This window comes from Euphorbia lathyris, chromosome 4 (assembly GCF_963576675.1).
Source record: "Euphorbia lathyris chromosome 4, ddEupLath1.1, whole genome shotgun sequence".
Classification (NCBI taxonomy): domain Eukaryota; kingdom Viridiplantae; phylum Streptophyta; class Magnoliopsida; order Malpighiales; family Euphorbiaceae; genus Euphorbia; species Euphorbia lathyris.
Window position 1 is genome coordinate 90153942 of NC_088913.1, and position 16059 is coordinate 90170000.

Sequence of the window (16059 nt, forward strand, 5' to 3'; positions counted from 1 at the left end):
AGAACAATTCATTTACAATAACTTTGTATCCTGCAACAATTGTCTATAGGACACTAAACCCCAACACCTTTACCATGTGCAGTTATATCAGTGAAGGATGGCCCGAGCCTTCAACAAAAAGGCCAAGGCCAGCCCTATCAAAGAAGGGGATATGGTGCTAAAACAGATCCGTGTGACGCACACCGACCCGAGGGGCAAGTTTAGGCCAAACTGGGAAGGGCCGTTCTTCGTGAAGAAGATACTAAGTAAAGGAGCGGTGAAGTTAACTACTATGGACGGCATGGAGTTCTCCGAACCTACCAATCTGGATAGGCTTAAGAAATACTTTTCGTAAAAAAAAAGAAAGAAAAATTCCCGATAGGTCGAAAACCCGCAAAGGGCGGCCTATGCAACAATAAGGGACATCCCAATGGGTGAAAACCCGAAAGGGCACTCATTTGAAAATTCCGGGATAGTAAAAGGAGAGACGAAAAATCGCTGGGATCTGAAAACCGAAAAAAGGCAGGTCCTGGTAACGGTAGTTATATCTTGAGCAATTATAAAAATAATGTATAAGAGGCTAAATATTTCTGTTGTTTGTAAATAAATAAAGGCATGAGTATATTTGAAGAGAATGATTGGGATTGTCATAATTTACTGAATGCAAGATAATATGAATCATGAGTTATACATTTCTTACCTTTCTTTTCACAATAAAATGCCTACGTACTATCTACCCCACTCCCTATACACAAGCTATACATCGGGGTAATTCTAATAAAAGCTACGAAGCTATACATGATAAGCCTAATAAGGAGGGAAATCCCAGTGGGCCTCAAAGTCCCTCAGATGTGACGCCCGCTCCGCAGATAGGGTCTCCTCGGCGACTCAAAGTCTCTCCTCGGCAGCAAGGCGCCCCGCGATCTCCTCCCGCACCCTCTCCTCAACAGCAAGGCATCCCGTGGTCTCCACCCGCATCACCCCAAACCAGTGGTCGTTCCTCTCCCGATACACCTGGCCAACCCTGGCATCGGCCTCCCGCAGCGTTTCGCTCTGTCTCAGCTCATGTGCACGGAGATCGCTTTGTAAAAAAAAAAGGAAGAAAAAACAGATGTAAAAAAGAAATACAGACTAGAATAGAAGTCATACATACACATGTGCATACATTCCACTACACTAAAATAAAATAAAGATACATACCAGGTGGCTGGCGCAACGCAAGCTGAGTCGATCTCTAAAGAAACCAGATAGCCCCACATAATCGGTGCACGTCTCCCTCGAAGTCTGGAGAGCGTCTGAGGGATCAAACGGTATCCTCGACGTAAAGGCAGGAGGGGCCATCTCGACACCGGCATAAGCCACTCCGGACTGGTCGTAGTAAACTGTCGCGAAATCCCTCCCAAAGTCAGGGATGGGTACGCCTAAAGGGGACCACTCTGGTCGAGCAGCGACAGAGGACTCGCCGGCACAGTGTGTCAGCTCGCTCTTAGACGCCTGAGCACGGACATCATCGAAGAAATCTGACATATGGGCACTCCTCCAGGAACCCTCCTGCAAGCAAAGGCACAGTAAATACCACTGACTATCTCGTAAATAAAAATAAATAGGCCGAACCACTCACCGGAACCGCCTCCCGACCGAAGACTGCATCGACAGCCTCCCCCGAAAACACATCCGCCATGGGGTCCACCTCCATCGCCACCGCTGGGGCATCCCTCGCGCTCAATAATGTCGATAAATAGGGAACATGACCCTCGGTATGAACCCATACATCTCTACCAACAAAGCGGCGAGTCAAATCTCAACGAATGACCGATAAGGGCATGGTCCGCACCGCAAACATGGAGACGGGGATCTCGCCTGGTGTCCAATGCGAGGCACTAACCCCGGTGATGCCCCGGTCGCCCAAGTACCATGCCCGCACGCAAGGGCCGGTAAGCACGCTCTGCTGCTCCTGGATCAGAGTGACGTACGCGTAATCGGGACCGAAGTCAAGGTTGTCCCACCTGAATCTAATCTGAAAGCACAAAGAAAAAGTCAGGTCTGATCAAACAAAAATCTAGCGCGATTAGAAGATATTTACCTGCCCCAAGGTCCGTGAATCAATCCAATCTAGGAGCTGCGCCACCGTCTGCCTCTCCCCGGTACCTAGACCGAACTCGCTCCATCGAGCCATAAGTGGGGGCTTCACTACCCGTGGCCTGCGCCGACGCTCGCTGGGAAGAATCCGCCTCTCGTAGGCCCAAACCTGCTTGTAAAAATAAAGGTTATGAACAGAAGGCGCGAAGAAGATAAAAGGGGCAAGTTAAGGATGAACCACATACCAGAAGAGCAAAAGTGTAACCGCCGAAGTCCTTGCCCTTTCGGCAAGTCAGATCCAAAAACTTGTACAGGTAAGCTAGACCCGCTCCTGCCCAATCGTAAGACGCCACCGCGTCCAAATCACTGAAGGCCTGAATAAGACCCGCATGTATTGTCCCGCTCTTGGTGCGGAAGATCGTCTCGCCTAAAGCATATACCAGGAAGCTGCGGACAGCCAGATCAGTGTCGTCGGTCCCACAAAAGTCCCTACGACTCAAAAGCCTCGAGGTAGTGATGAACTTCGCCGGGGTGGATTTGACACCCGTATAAACTCCCGACCCGATCAAAACAGCCAACCTAGCACGGTCAACCCGTGGACGTATCGTATCAAAGGAGAAGGGAACCTGAGTACCACTCCCCCGCAGCCCGGTCAGTAAAGAGAAGTCGCGGGGCGAGATCGTCATCTCCCCGAACGAGAGGTGGAAGGTGTGGGTCGAGTCAACCCATCTCTCGCATAAGGCCCGTAGGCCGAAACGGTCGCACACCCCGTTGGCGCGGGGAAGCGCTAAAATAAAGGGCTCAAAGCCCAACTCTCGCACACGGGCTCTCGCCGCGGCGCCTAGCATGGAATACCACACATGAATATCTGCCGTAGTCCCGGAAATGTCGATGAACTGGAAAGAATGGAACAGGTAAGTTTAAATGTTGTTCCTAGGCTTGCATCTGATGAAAGCACATTAATCTAGCTATTCTTTCGGTCAAATCTAACCTAGAGACATCTTGTCAATTTGGACCGTCATTTTGTGAAATCTCTCCCTTAGGGTTGTTTGCATAGGATTTGATTAATTCATTATTCTTTGATCTACTCTCGTCCGCATTGGCAAAGAGAATTATTCAAGTTTTTACTATTCACGTGCACTATCCACGTGCAATATTCATGTTTTTACTATTCACGTGCATTATTCACGTTTTTACTATTCACGTGCACTCTTCACGTTTTTACTATTCACGTACACTATTCACGTTTTTACTATTCACGTGCACTATTCACATTTTCACTATTCACGTGCTATTCACGTTTTTACTGTTGGCATGCATGGCTTGTATGTTTACTATTCACATGCATATAATTCGCATTTTTCCAAAAAGACAAATAAAGTGTTACTTGCAAGCAAAGAAGTTCATGTTTTCTAACTAAGGTCTTCTAAGGCAACCTAGGGGTTAGCATGCAAACCATGTTCAAAGTAGGGATACTAAAGCCTAGAAATTTAGTCAAAAGACGAGGAAGTAAGAAAGTACTTACCTGGTTACAGCGGGTCAGGCTCAGATGAGATGCGGGGTCCTGAAAAGGGTCCACTGTAGTAAGGTTCACGAAACCCTCCTCCATGCCCTTCGTGCCATCATATTGATCCAAATCCATCCCGAGAATAATCCAAATCTGAAGTTAGAGAGAGAAAGAAGAGAGAGAAGGTGTGGGGTTGAAATGAAACCCCACCACCTTATATAGAAAAGGGGAATGACATTCCCGTGAATATTGAAAAAGGTACGATGTGACATAAAGGTAAAAAGTAAATAATTAATTACCAGGTGCACAGACCTCCGATTTGTAGTCCGTTTCAGCCTGCGCTTCTGCCAGACAATGACCAATAATGTCGAGATAGAACTATAGACGACAGCCAATTTTTACAGAACAGCGACACCAGTCAAAATACAGACGATAGTCAACAGAAAAATAATTGTTAGTTTGAATCATTCCGGACTAAAAAGACGTTCCTATCGAACCATTCAAACCTCCAAGACACTAGCTCCAGTGAGAAAATACAGACAACGGTGTTTTAAAAGAATTCAGAATTGTTAGAAAAAACCTTTGCTTTTGAGCCGTTTTACCCGTGGTCGTGGACCAGGGTTGCTTTTGAGCCATTTTACCCACAGTCGTAGAGTAGGGTCGCTTTTGAGCCATTTTACCCGCGGTCGTGGACCAGGGTTGCTTTTGAGCCATTTTACCCACGGTCGTAGACCGGGGTCGCTTTTGAGCCATTTTACCCGTGGTCGTGGACTAGGGTTGCTTTTGAGCCATTTTACCCCGGTCGTGAACCAGGGTTGCTTTTGAGCCATTTTACCCACAGTCGTAGACTAGGGTCGCTTTTGAGCCATTTTACCCGCGGTCATGGACCAGGGTTGCTTTTGAGCCATTTTACCCATGGTCGTAGACCGGGGTCGCTTTTGAGCCATTTTTACCCGCGGTCGTGGACCAGGGTTGCTTTTGAGCCATTTTACCCGCGGTCGTGGACCAGGGTTGCTTTTGAGCCATTTTTACCCGCGGTCATGGACCAGGGTTGATTTTGAGCCATTTTACCCACAGTCGTAGACTCGGGTCACTTTTGAGCCATTTGGCCCACGGTCGTAGACCGGGGTCGCTTTTGAGCCACTTTACCCACATTCGTAGACTAGGGTCGCTTTTGAGCCATTTTACTCACAGTCGTGCACCAAGGTTGCTTTTGAGCCATTTTTACCCGCAGTCAACTTAGGCTAGGGTCCGTAAGAAGAACATCCGCCGGCAGCCGATTCAAAGGCAAGGACGGAAAGAATCGAGAACGATGCCGGAACGCGCAGCGCAAAGGTCAGGTATTCTTCCTCCTACTCTTTACGTGTCTCTTACTTTTATATGTTTTACATTGCATGTGTTGCGTTAGCAAAAAACGTTTTCAAAACACACACATCACTGTCAAAATAGGAAAGTAGGGGCAACTGTAGACACCGAGTCGGAGGACCTGTGATGAAAACCTGTAAACAAGACGGTCGAAGCGGTTGATTCCGGAAGTTTTAAAACAAAAATATATAATAAGAAAAGAAAAGTTAATGTGAGTCGCGGTCGTCAAGTGGACGGCTCGCGAGTGCTCAACGACATGGTGCGAGCGCCTAGCGGCAGCCGACGCGTGTCCGACGACAGTTGGACGCACGCCCGGCAGCGCGGGGCGCACGCTCGATGTCCGTTGGGCGCGCACGCCCGGCAGCGCGAAGCGCGCGCTCGACGACCGTAGGGCGCGCGCGCCCGACAGCTTGTGGCGCACGTCCGATGGCCGCTGGGCGAACGCGCCCGGCAGCCGCTGGGCGAGCGCCCAGCGACGTTGGGCGGATGCCCAACGATCGTAGGGCGAATGCCCAACGTTGGTTGGGTGCGCACGCCCAACGACAGTTGGGCGTTCGCCCAACTAATGTTGGGCGTCCGCCCAACGAAAGTTGGGCGTTCGCCCAACATAAGTTGGGCGTTCGCCCAACTAGGTTGGACGTTCGCCCAACCGGCTTTGGGCGACGCCCAATTTTCTTCGGGCGTCGCCCAAAGTTTCCGGGGATCCGTTGCCTATATAAGGCACGGATCCCTATGCATTTAAGGAGGGAAGGGGATTTTTGGAGACTTTCTCACTCTAGACATTTTTAGAGAGAGAAAGTGATTTTTTTTGAGAAAAATATTTTTTTTTTCTCAAAAAGTCCGAATTTCCCAAAAGTTAAATTTTTACTAAAAAGACGAAAAACACAAAAAAACCTGGAAAATCACGATTTGTGGAATCAACCGACTTCGAACGTCAATACCGAACTTGAGGTATTATCCGAGGACTAGACTCGTTTTATTTTATTTAATTTATTTATTTATTTTCATGTCATAATTTTATTTATTTATTTAGTTATTTATTTATTTATCACGTTTTATTTAATTTCCCGTATTTATTTATTTTTATCCCGTGTTAAAATTCGGTTTTGTTTTAAAATAAAAAACCTCGTTTTGATATCCCAATACGAACCGTGATCCGATTAAAAGGTAGTTCGGGTATTAAAAACGTTGTAGTTATAAGTTTTAAAAAGATATTTCCAAATAACATTTGAAAATAAAAACGTCGTTTTAGGAAACTCCGTTATAGACTGATCCATTTTTGGTAGTTCGGAGATCCAAAATGATCGAATTAGACTTAATCTAAAGCTTTTGAACGAATCTGGAAAGTTTTGGACAGCTGCTGTAATTCTCCCTTTTCTGTCACTAATAGCAGATTGGCGACGGATTTTCCGTCTGTAATCTGCTGGAAAACGAAAATTCATATTTTTAACCCATTTTCTCAACCTTTTGGTATTTGATTCTTATATATGTAAGTATGTAATTATATAATATGGTTATAAAAATTATTTTTGGGGTCATATAACTATTAATTATCTATTATGTAGTTATTTATTCCATATTTGAAATTTAATTTGTTTTGATTCATTATTTGTATATATGTATATATATTTTTGGGTTATCAAAATGTGGGGTTTAGCTATTATTTGGGGAGGGGTTTTCTATATACTTATTATATCGATTTTTTGCATTTATGGTCTTCCATTACTTTTACATAGTTTTAGTTAGGATGAAAATGTATTATATTTTGTATTCTTTTTCATTTTCTTTATTATATCATATAGTATTTCTCACTTATTTTTATATATAAATACATCCTTATTTTTAGATAAAATCATATATATATGTGTATTTCTATTTTATTTTTGGTATACATGTATATATTCCAAATGAGTTTTACTTGGTGAATTTTGGTTTAATTGGTTCATTGGTGTAATTATGTGTGAATAAGAGTTGATTGAGTGAAAAAGGGAAAATAAAATAAAAAAAAAGAGACTTTAATTTGTTTATTTAAACTTAAGTTTTCTAGATATTCTTAAAGTGTAAATAACGTTTTCTTGACCTTTTTAAACTATTTCCAAAATATCACGTGTTGAAACCTTAATCCGTTCCAACAACGGATTAGGCGAACCTTGTAATTAAAATCGTTTTTATAGTAAATAATAAAGTTTTGAATCGTTTTCCTAATTGGTTTTTGAACAAAATAAAACGACTTGTATGTCTAATCACGTTTTCTTGTTAAAGCTTTTATCTCAACATTTTCAAACGCTCGAGTCGTTCAAACGGCGATTCGAGTGAACGTCATTAACGGGGTTTTGAAACATACCTAAATCGTTCCAACGGCGATTAAGGTACGAACCATGTAAATAAATTCATTTTTGGGAAGTGAGTTTAGTTTAGAGTTAGTGTGTAATACGAAGCATAGATCACATTGTAAACAAATCAATTCTTTCTTCTTCCCCATCTCTCTCCTATGTATTCTGAACTGATGTAAATGGGTGATTCCTTACCAAAATGGCTTTCAATAATATATGCTCAAAACGGTTTTCAAAACGAGAAAGAAAAGGTTTCAAATGAATTTTAAACTTAAAGAAATATGCGATTAGTCCGTTATCGCCTAACACGCTGAGTAGGAGGCCGGTGGTTCATAACCGGGCGATGTCGGGGTGCCTAGTAGCCTTTCTCCGGAAAGGAGCTAGCCTTCTCAGCTCGTACCTAAGTTTCTCGAACCCTCACCGGTCTCCCGCAAGGGATCGATGTTCATTTTCCCATTCGTGGGTGGCGACTCTTCCATACTCCGAGCTCCGGTCCTGCCGAGCAGCTTGATTCCACGATTGGTTGCTTTCGGCGTCAATCACCGCTTGCGTCGCCATGAGGTGTCCACCCCCCGGTCCGCCCGGGAGATTAGGCCGCGGCACCTCGTCTAACACCCCTCTTCTTCTTTCTTCCCTCATCTGATCCCACCAAACTGATGCGCCACCCTTCAGGCGATACGCCACCAGCCTTACTTTCCTCTCATCAGGAATCCCAGCATACTCAAAGAAACGTTCAACTTCTGATAACCAGTCTAAGAACCCCTCTATGTCCAGTTCACCTCCAAAAGACGGTAAGTATATTTTTAGCTTAAAGGCATCATCTCTATCAAAGTTCACTAGACCTGGGTATCCCCTAGCAACCTCCACACGTCGGTTGTCAATAGGCCCAACATCCCTCATAGTTCTAACGGTATCATCATTTCCGATACCCTCAAAGTCATCACTATCACTATCAGCGTTATGCACAATGACAAAGTTGGGTCTTCTTACCTCAGGATCCCTAGGACCCATTTGTGGAAGCGGTTGTTCAAGGGCTCCTTCTTTTCTCTGGGTCAATCCTCCCGCGGGTGGTCGGATTAGCGCCAGAACCTCCAACTTGAAGTTTTCTAAGGAGGTGGTTAGCTCCAGGAACCGTTGATCGGTTTGCCTCTGCCGTTCATGGCTGGCTTGGATTTGCTCCGTGAGGTGCTCCCTCAGCTCCTCATACCTCCGGTCACTGGTTTCCATGGAATCTTGCGGTTTTCGGGGTTGAACCATTGCCAAAAGAAGTTTCGGGTCAGGAAACGATCGGCTCTGATACCAACTGATACAGATTGAAAGCGATAAATGGAGGTTTTAATCGTAAACCAACAAAGAGTTTCTTCTCTAGCTAAACTAGAAGGAGTGAATCCCAATAACAAGGTATGAACCTCGGTTCTCAAAGAGAATAATGTTTGATTGATAAAAGTTGCCGTCTTTCTTACAAAATGAGGGTTTAAAATACTTCCCCTTAATGATAACAAAAGACAAAGATTACCCCTACTAGGGTTACAATAAGGCTATCCCTAAAAGGGTAAAATAGGTGATACGCCCCGACAAACAGTACATTGGTACGGGTACGGATTGTCAGGGTTGTTGGTGAATTACTTCGGGAGGAAGTAAGCCTAGAGATCCGCCCAAGGTAGATGTTGGTACGCCTCCTTGCGTACTCCTAGATTCGCCCAACTTGCTTGTCTTGGGGATCCGCCCTCCTAGGTATAACCTCCGTGGATATGATATCTGGGGATTCGCCAGAGCGCCTGTGATCAGTGATCTCAGTTAGGATGTCCGCATCACTTTTCCAACAACAAACAATAACAACAAACAGTGATAAAACAAACGGGTCCTCTGCTTACTAATTTAAAATTTTCTGTTGAGTTATTTTCTTAAGGAGACAAACACCGAAAAATCAAAAAAATATTTTCCTATACAATATTTTTCGACAAATAAATGCAGCCTAAGCATATAATTGTGAAATACTATCATTTATGATATTAATTTTAAAGGTAACAAATTGTACTTTGTGACTTATCCTTAATTTAATTTTAATACAAACCCGAGGCAAATTAATCACAATTCATGTTGACCGACGGTCAACTAAGGAATCTACAGAGTCTAAAATCTCAATCAACGTCTAAATCATTAATTACTTAATTCATGAACTCTAGGCTTTATTTTATTGATTGGTCACATTAATTAATTCTGAGATTACTATAAATACTTGATTAAGCTGCAAATTAAACATAGATCCTAACTCGTTAAAAAAAAACTGAATTATGGATTTCAAAAGCTCTGGCGAAACCACATTCCTACTTAAAGCAAAGACAGAAGAATTATGGCGTATTTTTTATGAAGAAGCTGCGGAGAGACTCCCTCGGTTACTGCCTGAAGTTTACAAGAGAATCACTAAGGTAACCAATAGCCCACCTACTTTCGTAGTCGAATATGCTCAAGGTAAACTACTTAGAATAGTGTGTTTGTGTTTCGTGGTCGTGTTTGTTTTTGTGTTGTATAAATTTCAGTCGCCGTTCAAGCTACCGAAAATATGAAAACTTTAAAATAACTAATCAGAAATGTGATGCGAACATTTGTATCTATTAAATTAACCAAAGTAGTGTTTTTGATTAATTAATTTTTCCTATGTACGTAATGATTTTTCTTTGTGTATAATTTTAAATAGGATGTCCAATCAAGACAGAAATGCATATAGTTGTGGCAGAAGAAAGATGGAAATATTGTTACGAAGTAATAGCCGGAGATGTTTTTGATTACTATAAATCATTCAAATATTCTATTGTTTTCAGTTCTTATTGGAATTCAGAATCAGCTGGTAGAACTTCTGTTAAAATAGATTATGAATCTGCCAGAGAAAATGCCGAAACTGGTCCACCTATCTTGGAATTTTATGTCTCCATCCTTGTTAAATTGGATCAGAAAATAAATAAATATATATACTAAATGTATTCAAATTTTTATTGAGCATATATATATATATATAATATGCTCATACAGTCTCTGATTATCCTAATCTTTGATGTATTGTTGTTATAATTAAGTTTGTTTTCACTACAAGAAATTGTCTTATGAATTTTGAATTTATGTTCTGTTGATTTTTTTCCAGTTTTTTTATTTTATTTTATTAATTCCATCAGTGTTTTATTAAAAAAAGATAATCGATATAACAACCCATACTTTTATAAGAATTCTTCTCAATCCAATTACATTTATTTATGTATGTAAGTAGTAATAAACTATAATGCAATTCATAATTTTTCCAAAAAATGTCGAATATGCCACAAGAAAAACACTAAATCAATTGTAATTTGGATAAAGCTGAAATAAATAAGTAAAATAACAAACGTTTCAAAATGTTAGTTTGATAAGTTAAAATTTAACTAATATTTTTATATTTATTATTTATTTTAAATTTTATCAAATATTTATATTATTTCAAATTGAGTATTTATTTTCAACACTTAGTTTTTAATTTCATCAAACAATATAAAAGTAAATACATACAATTATAAAAATCTGATTTGATCGAAATATTTTTATAAAAAGTACAAATTTAATCATAAGATATGAAATGATGTTGCTCCATCAAATATGCATCCCTTACTAAGAAAGTTCGATTCGCAAAAACACTCCCATAACATTTAGTTAAATGAAAATAAAACATCATCGAACTAGCACAAGTGGGGGAATATAACAAAAGTATCATGCTGATTTATCAATGATCAATACAGCAGAAAATAAACATGAATCTACTTGCACAATAATATTAAAATGGAAATTAAAGAATTATAGATTAATTTCACGATATAAATATCGCTTGTAGGCTTGCAATTAAAACTTTGATTCACAAAGAAAATTGAAGAAGAAATCAGAAAGTTCGAGAGTGAAGTTAGAGTTTCTCATTTTATATGATATCTATGCACATTTGGAGGTTCTGTGTGGTTGCACTTTCTGCAAGCCTTTGGGGTCGGCTTTCCGAAAAAGAGAAATGTTATTTTGTATTTTCTATTTCTAATAGCTCAAAGCTATTAATGCAGAGATTAATAGAGATTTGATTGTGAGAAACGATGGATAGATAATACATCATATCCTAGAATTTCCTACATAGCTGTGTCTTTATCTTCTACTAAAGATTTCTGTTGGATTCAAATTTGGTTCCATTCGGTTTACAGAAAAACTCTTATTCAACCGAAACGGGCCATGCTAATCCTATTGCATAAAAACTTAGTGCAACACCTATGTTATAGTAGATGTACCAAACATTTATATAATGAAAAATTTAGATGAAAAGAAAATAATAAGAAAAAAATATTTTATATGTCAAATACGTAATTTTTGATTTTGTGTAACACTCTGGTCCAATACCATGTAGATACTGTTCGCTTCGGTCCAAATCCAATATTGGGCCTCACGGTTTTAAAACTCGTGTGCATGTATTGGATTCACACCTTACTAATAAGCCTCAATCATTTTCTCTCCATTTCCGATGTGGGATTCATTTCATTCCTTCCCTCATCGTCATCCCTTAAGGTCACTCCTTGCTCAGGCCTTCTACCCCGGTGCCACACACTCCGGCCCCAGTGGTTATAGGCCCACCTGCTTCCGCCTGGTTGGTCCCAAAACCACACATTGTACGTGGAGAGTCGGCTCTGATACCAATTGTAACACCATGTTCCAATACCATGTAGATATTGTCCGCTCTGGCCCAAATCCAACACTTTGGGCCTCACGGTTTTAAAACACGTCTACATGTATCAGATTCTCATCTTACTAATAAGTCCCAATCATTTTCTCTCCACTTCCGATGTGGGATTCGGTTCATTCATGTCCCCATCGCCATCCCTTAAGGCCGCTCCTTGTTTAGGCCTTCTACCCCGATGCCACCCACTTCGGACCGGGTCGTTACATTTTATATCTTCTTATTCTGAACTTTTTTTTGTTATTACAAACTTAACACACTTCTTTATGTTTTTTTTCTTATTAAAAAAGTGGTATATGAGGTTGTGTCAGGACTTACACTAAGATTGTGAGCTTTCTTTGCTTCCATAGACTAATAGACTTTCTCCACTTAGTTCATCAACTTTAGCCAATCATGAGTTCTAATTGCAACAACAAAATTCTTGATCTCACCTAGAGTTATGCACAACGGTAGAGCTAGGATTGAAACCTCGGGGGCTCCATTGTACGTAGATTTTTTTTTTCATACGACGATTCAAGAATTTGATTCCTATTGCAAATGTATTTATATACAAAAGTTGTTTTGAATTTTTTTCTATTCATTGTTCACTAGTAATTGATTGAACTAAAATCTAAAAAATACCTAAACATCAACAATCCAATTCAATCAAAATCCCTAAATATCACTAATTCAACTCAATCTACAAATTTAATTTAATCAAAATCTCTAAATATCACCAATTAAATACAATTCAATCCAATTTAATTCACCAATTCAATTTAATCAAGATCCTTAAAACCTTATCACATTATCAATTCAATTTAATGAAAACCCCTAAAATTTAACATATTATCAATTCAATTTAATCAAAACACCTAAATATCATAATTTAAATTGAAGTAAATAGAAATATCTAAATTATACCCTAAATTAGAAATAATTCAACCCTAAATTAGAAATCCCTAAATTAGATTCTCTAAATTAAACCATAAATTTGAATCTTTGTATCCCTAATATATAATCAATAAAATTATCAACACAAAATCACTTAATTAGACATAAAATCATTTAATTAAACACAACATCACTTAATTAAACACAAAATCACTAATTTAGATAATTTAAATTAAAGAAACCCTAATTATAAATGAGGGATTTAAATTACAAAACTAACCTTAGATAATCTTTGTTTGAATCTTTGTATCCGTAATTTCCGTTGATCTTTGTTCTATTTTGTTGCTCAATTAAAGAAAAAGAGAAAGGAAAGAAAGAAAAGAAAAGGGAGAGAAAGAAAAGAAAAGGAAAGAAAGAAAAGAAAAGAAAGGCAAAAAAAAAGAGGAGCAGTAGCAGAGAAAGGCGAAGAGAAGAAGAGGGGAGTGGAGTGGATGAGCAGCGGCTGCTGCTGTTTTATTATTATTTTTTATTCACCTAATTACCAGGGGTGGAAAACACTCCTGGTGGCGGTTTTCGAGGGGCTGGAGGGTCGGGAGACCCTCCCCTACCCCTCTGGCTCTGCGCCTGGCTATGCACCGCATCCATACTTCATAGTCTTACATATGTTTTTGTATGAATTTGGTAACGAACAAATGAAATTACAACTAAAGTCGCATCATCCATCTCAACATTTATTTTTTGTAAGTCCAACCTCCCATGCCGTCAAATTTGGTCGGGACTTGTCCGTCCAACAATTAGGTTGGCTGACCCGACCAAGGAATGAATGGCGGTGGTCTAAGGAAATCAAATGGTAGCACACTAGACCTATATGGTCTCCCTGAAAAAGCAGACGTACTTGGCTGCTTAAAGGATAACATATCTGCATTAGCATGGTGCCCGATATACTTAACATGAATATCATCTTACATCATGATGCATGCAGTCATTAAATATCGATGAGTCGGTGGAGGGTGTTTGACAAAAGAAGAGAAACCATTGCCCCAAAAGACAGAAAATCATTAGGGCAGAAATCCAGAAGTTGTTAGACTACATACATATTAGGTAGTTGAATACCCCAAATGGAGAGCTAAAGTCATCTTAGTAAAAAATGGCAAATGTCAAGTGCAGGCTCTCTGTGGATTTCACCGACCTAAACAAGGCGTGCCGCCAAGATTCAGAGCCTCTACCTTGCATTGATATGCTCATTGATTCAACGACAAACTATGCCATTTACTCTATCTGCGATGCTGCTAAGGGATACCACGAGATCCCCATAAACCCAAAAGATAAGGAAAATACAAGCTTCCACCTATGAAGGGACATACTGTTACAACTTTATGCCATTTGATCTCAATAACGCCGGAGCCACACACTAGAGGCTAATGAATGAGATATTCAAGAACCTGCTAGGAGCCAAGGTGAGAGTTTATGTGGATGATATAATCTAGAAAAGTAGAAAAAAGGAAGAGTATGCAAATGACCTCGACACGGTTTTGCGACTTTCAAGGTATATAATTTGAAGCTCAATCCAGAGAAGTGTACTTCAGAGTTGACTCGGGAAAGTTCTTGGGGTTCATGATCTCCTAAAGAGGAATTAAGCTAACCCTCATAAGATCCAGCCGATTATAAAGATGGAGCCTCTAAGGAAGATCAACAATATGGAGAAGCTGAATGGCAAGGTTAATGCTTTGGGACGACAAAGTAGTCTATCAGAGTATAAGAGCTTGAAAGGGGTGAAAGTCTTCCAATGGATAACCGAATGCCAAGCCTCCTTCAAGCAGTTGAAAGAATTCTTGGAATCTCCTCCTTTGTGAGTAGACCCGGAGTAGGAGAAACACTCTACCTATACATCAGTGTAACTCAAGACTCAATAGGCCAGGTCCTGATTAGAGAGCACAAAGGGGAGGAATTCCTTGTGTATTATGTAAGTAGAGTGTTGAATGATGCTAAGACCAGGTATTCGATGTTAGAAAAATTGTCATATAAACCCATTCTGGTTTGGGCTGACATACCACTAAGGAAGATCCTTCAGCGACCGGAAAAATCAGGCATATTTTTCGAATGGGCATTCAACTCACCGAGTTTGAGATTTCATATGAGCTTCTGATAGCATTTTAAGACCCGAGCCTTAGAAAATTTCTTGGTCGAGATACCGATGGATGTGAGCAACCAGGAGCTCTCGTAGGACACTTGAGAGCTGTTTATAGATCCTAAACTTTCCTCAGGGTTATTGTTTACCTTTAGCATATTCAACCATGAATGTAGTTGGATTATTGTCGACCTTAATAATTTGTTTGTAAACTTGAGGCGGTAACTGAGGGAGTTCATAAATCTTATCTTGTTCATAAAAATAAAGAACTAGATCTTCTGGTTTTGCATTCAAAAGCTTGAAAGTGGCTTCACCAGTGTTTTTAATTGTGCAGTAAGTCATAATTCAGTTTTTGATACTATGCTTAATTTTCACCTTAATCAAGTATTTAAATTAATTTAGAATTATGTGAACAATGAATTCATGACTCAACTAATTAATGATTTAAACGTGGATTGAGGCTTTATAGATTCTTAGTAGCTACTGTTTGTTATTGTTGTTTGCTGTTTAGGAGGTAAATAGGACATTCAATGAGTTGAGGAGGTAAAATGACAAATTTGGACAAATTAAGGGGGCTGGGGAAACATTAAGCCAATATATTAACTTCTATTAACTTCAGTCTGGAAGGATCTGTGGCTTCATTCGGGGAATTCTCGCTATGTTCGATCTTGTTGCACTGAGGAAAATAGGGAAGCGGTGGTATCTGAGCTATTTATCCCAGGGACCCGTATTTGGGACAAAAGGAAATTAGAGGGCTGGTTCTCGCAAGAGGAGGCGGTGGAAATCGGCCAATTTGTTGTTCCGTTTTCACTTAGAGATGATTGTTTATTATGGCACTTTACTACGAATGGGGAGTATTCGGTTAAATCGGGGTATCACAGGTTGGAGGCTGGTCGAATTGGTAGTGTAAGTAATCCTGGGTGGAAGCGAATTTGGGATTTATTGGTCCCTCCTAAGATTAAAATGTTTGTTTGGAGGCTCTGCTCAAAAACTATACCGCTTAGGACCAGATTAGCTCAGAGACATGTCCAAACTCAGTTAGTTTGCGGTGTGTGATGCGAGG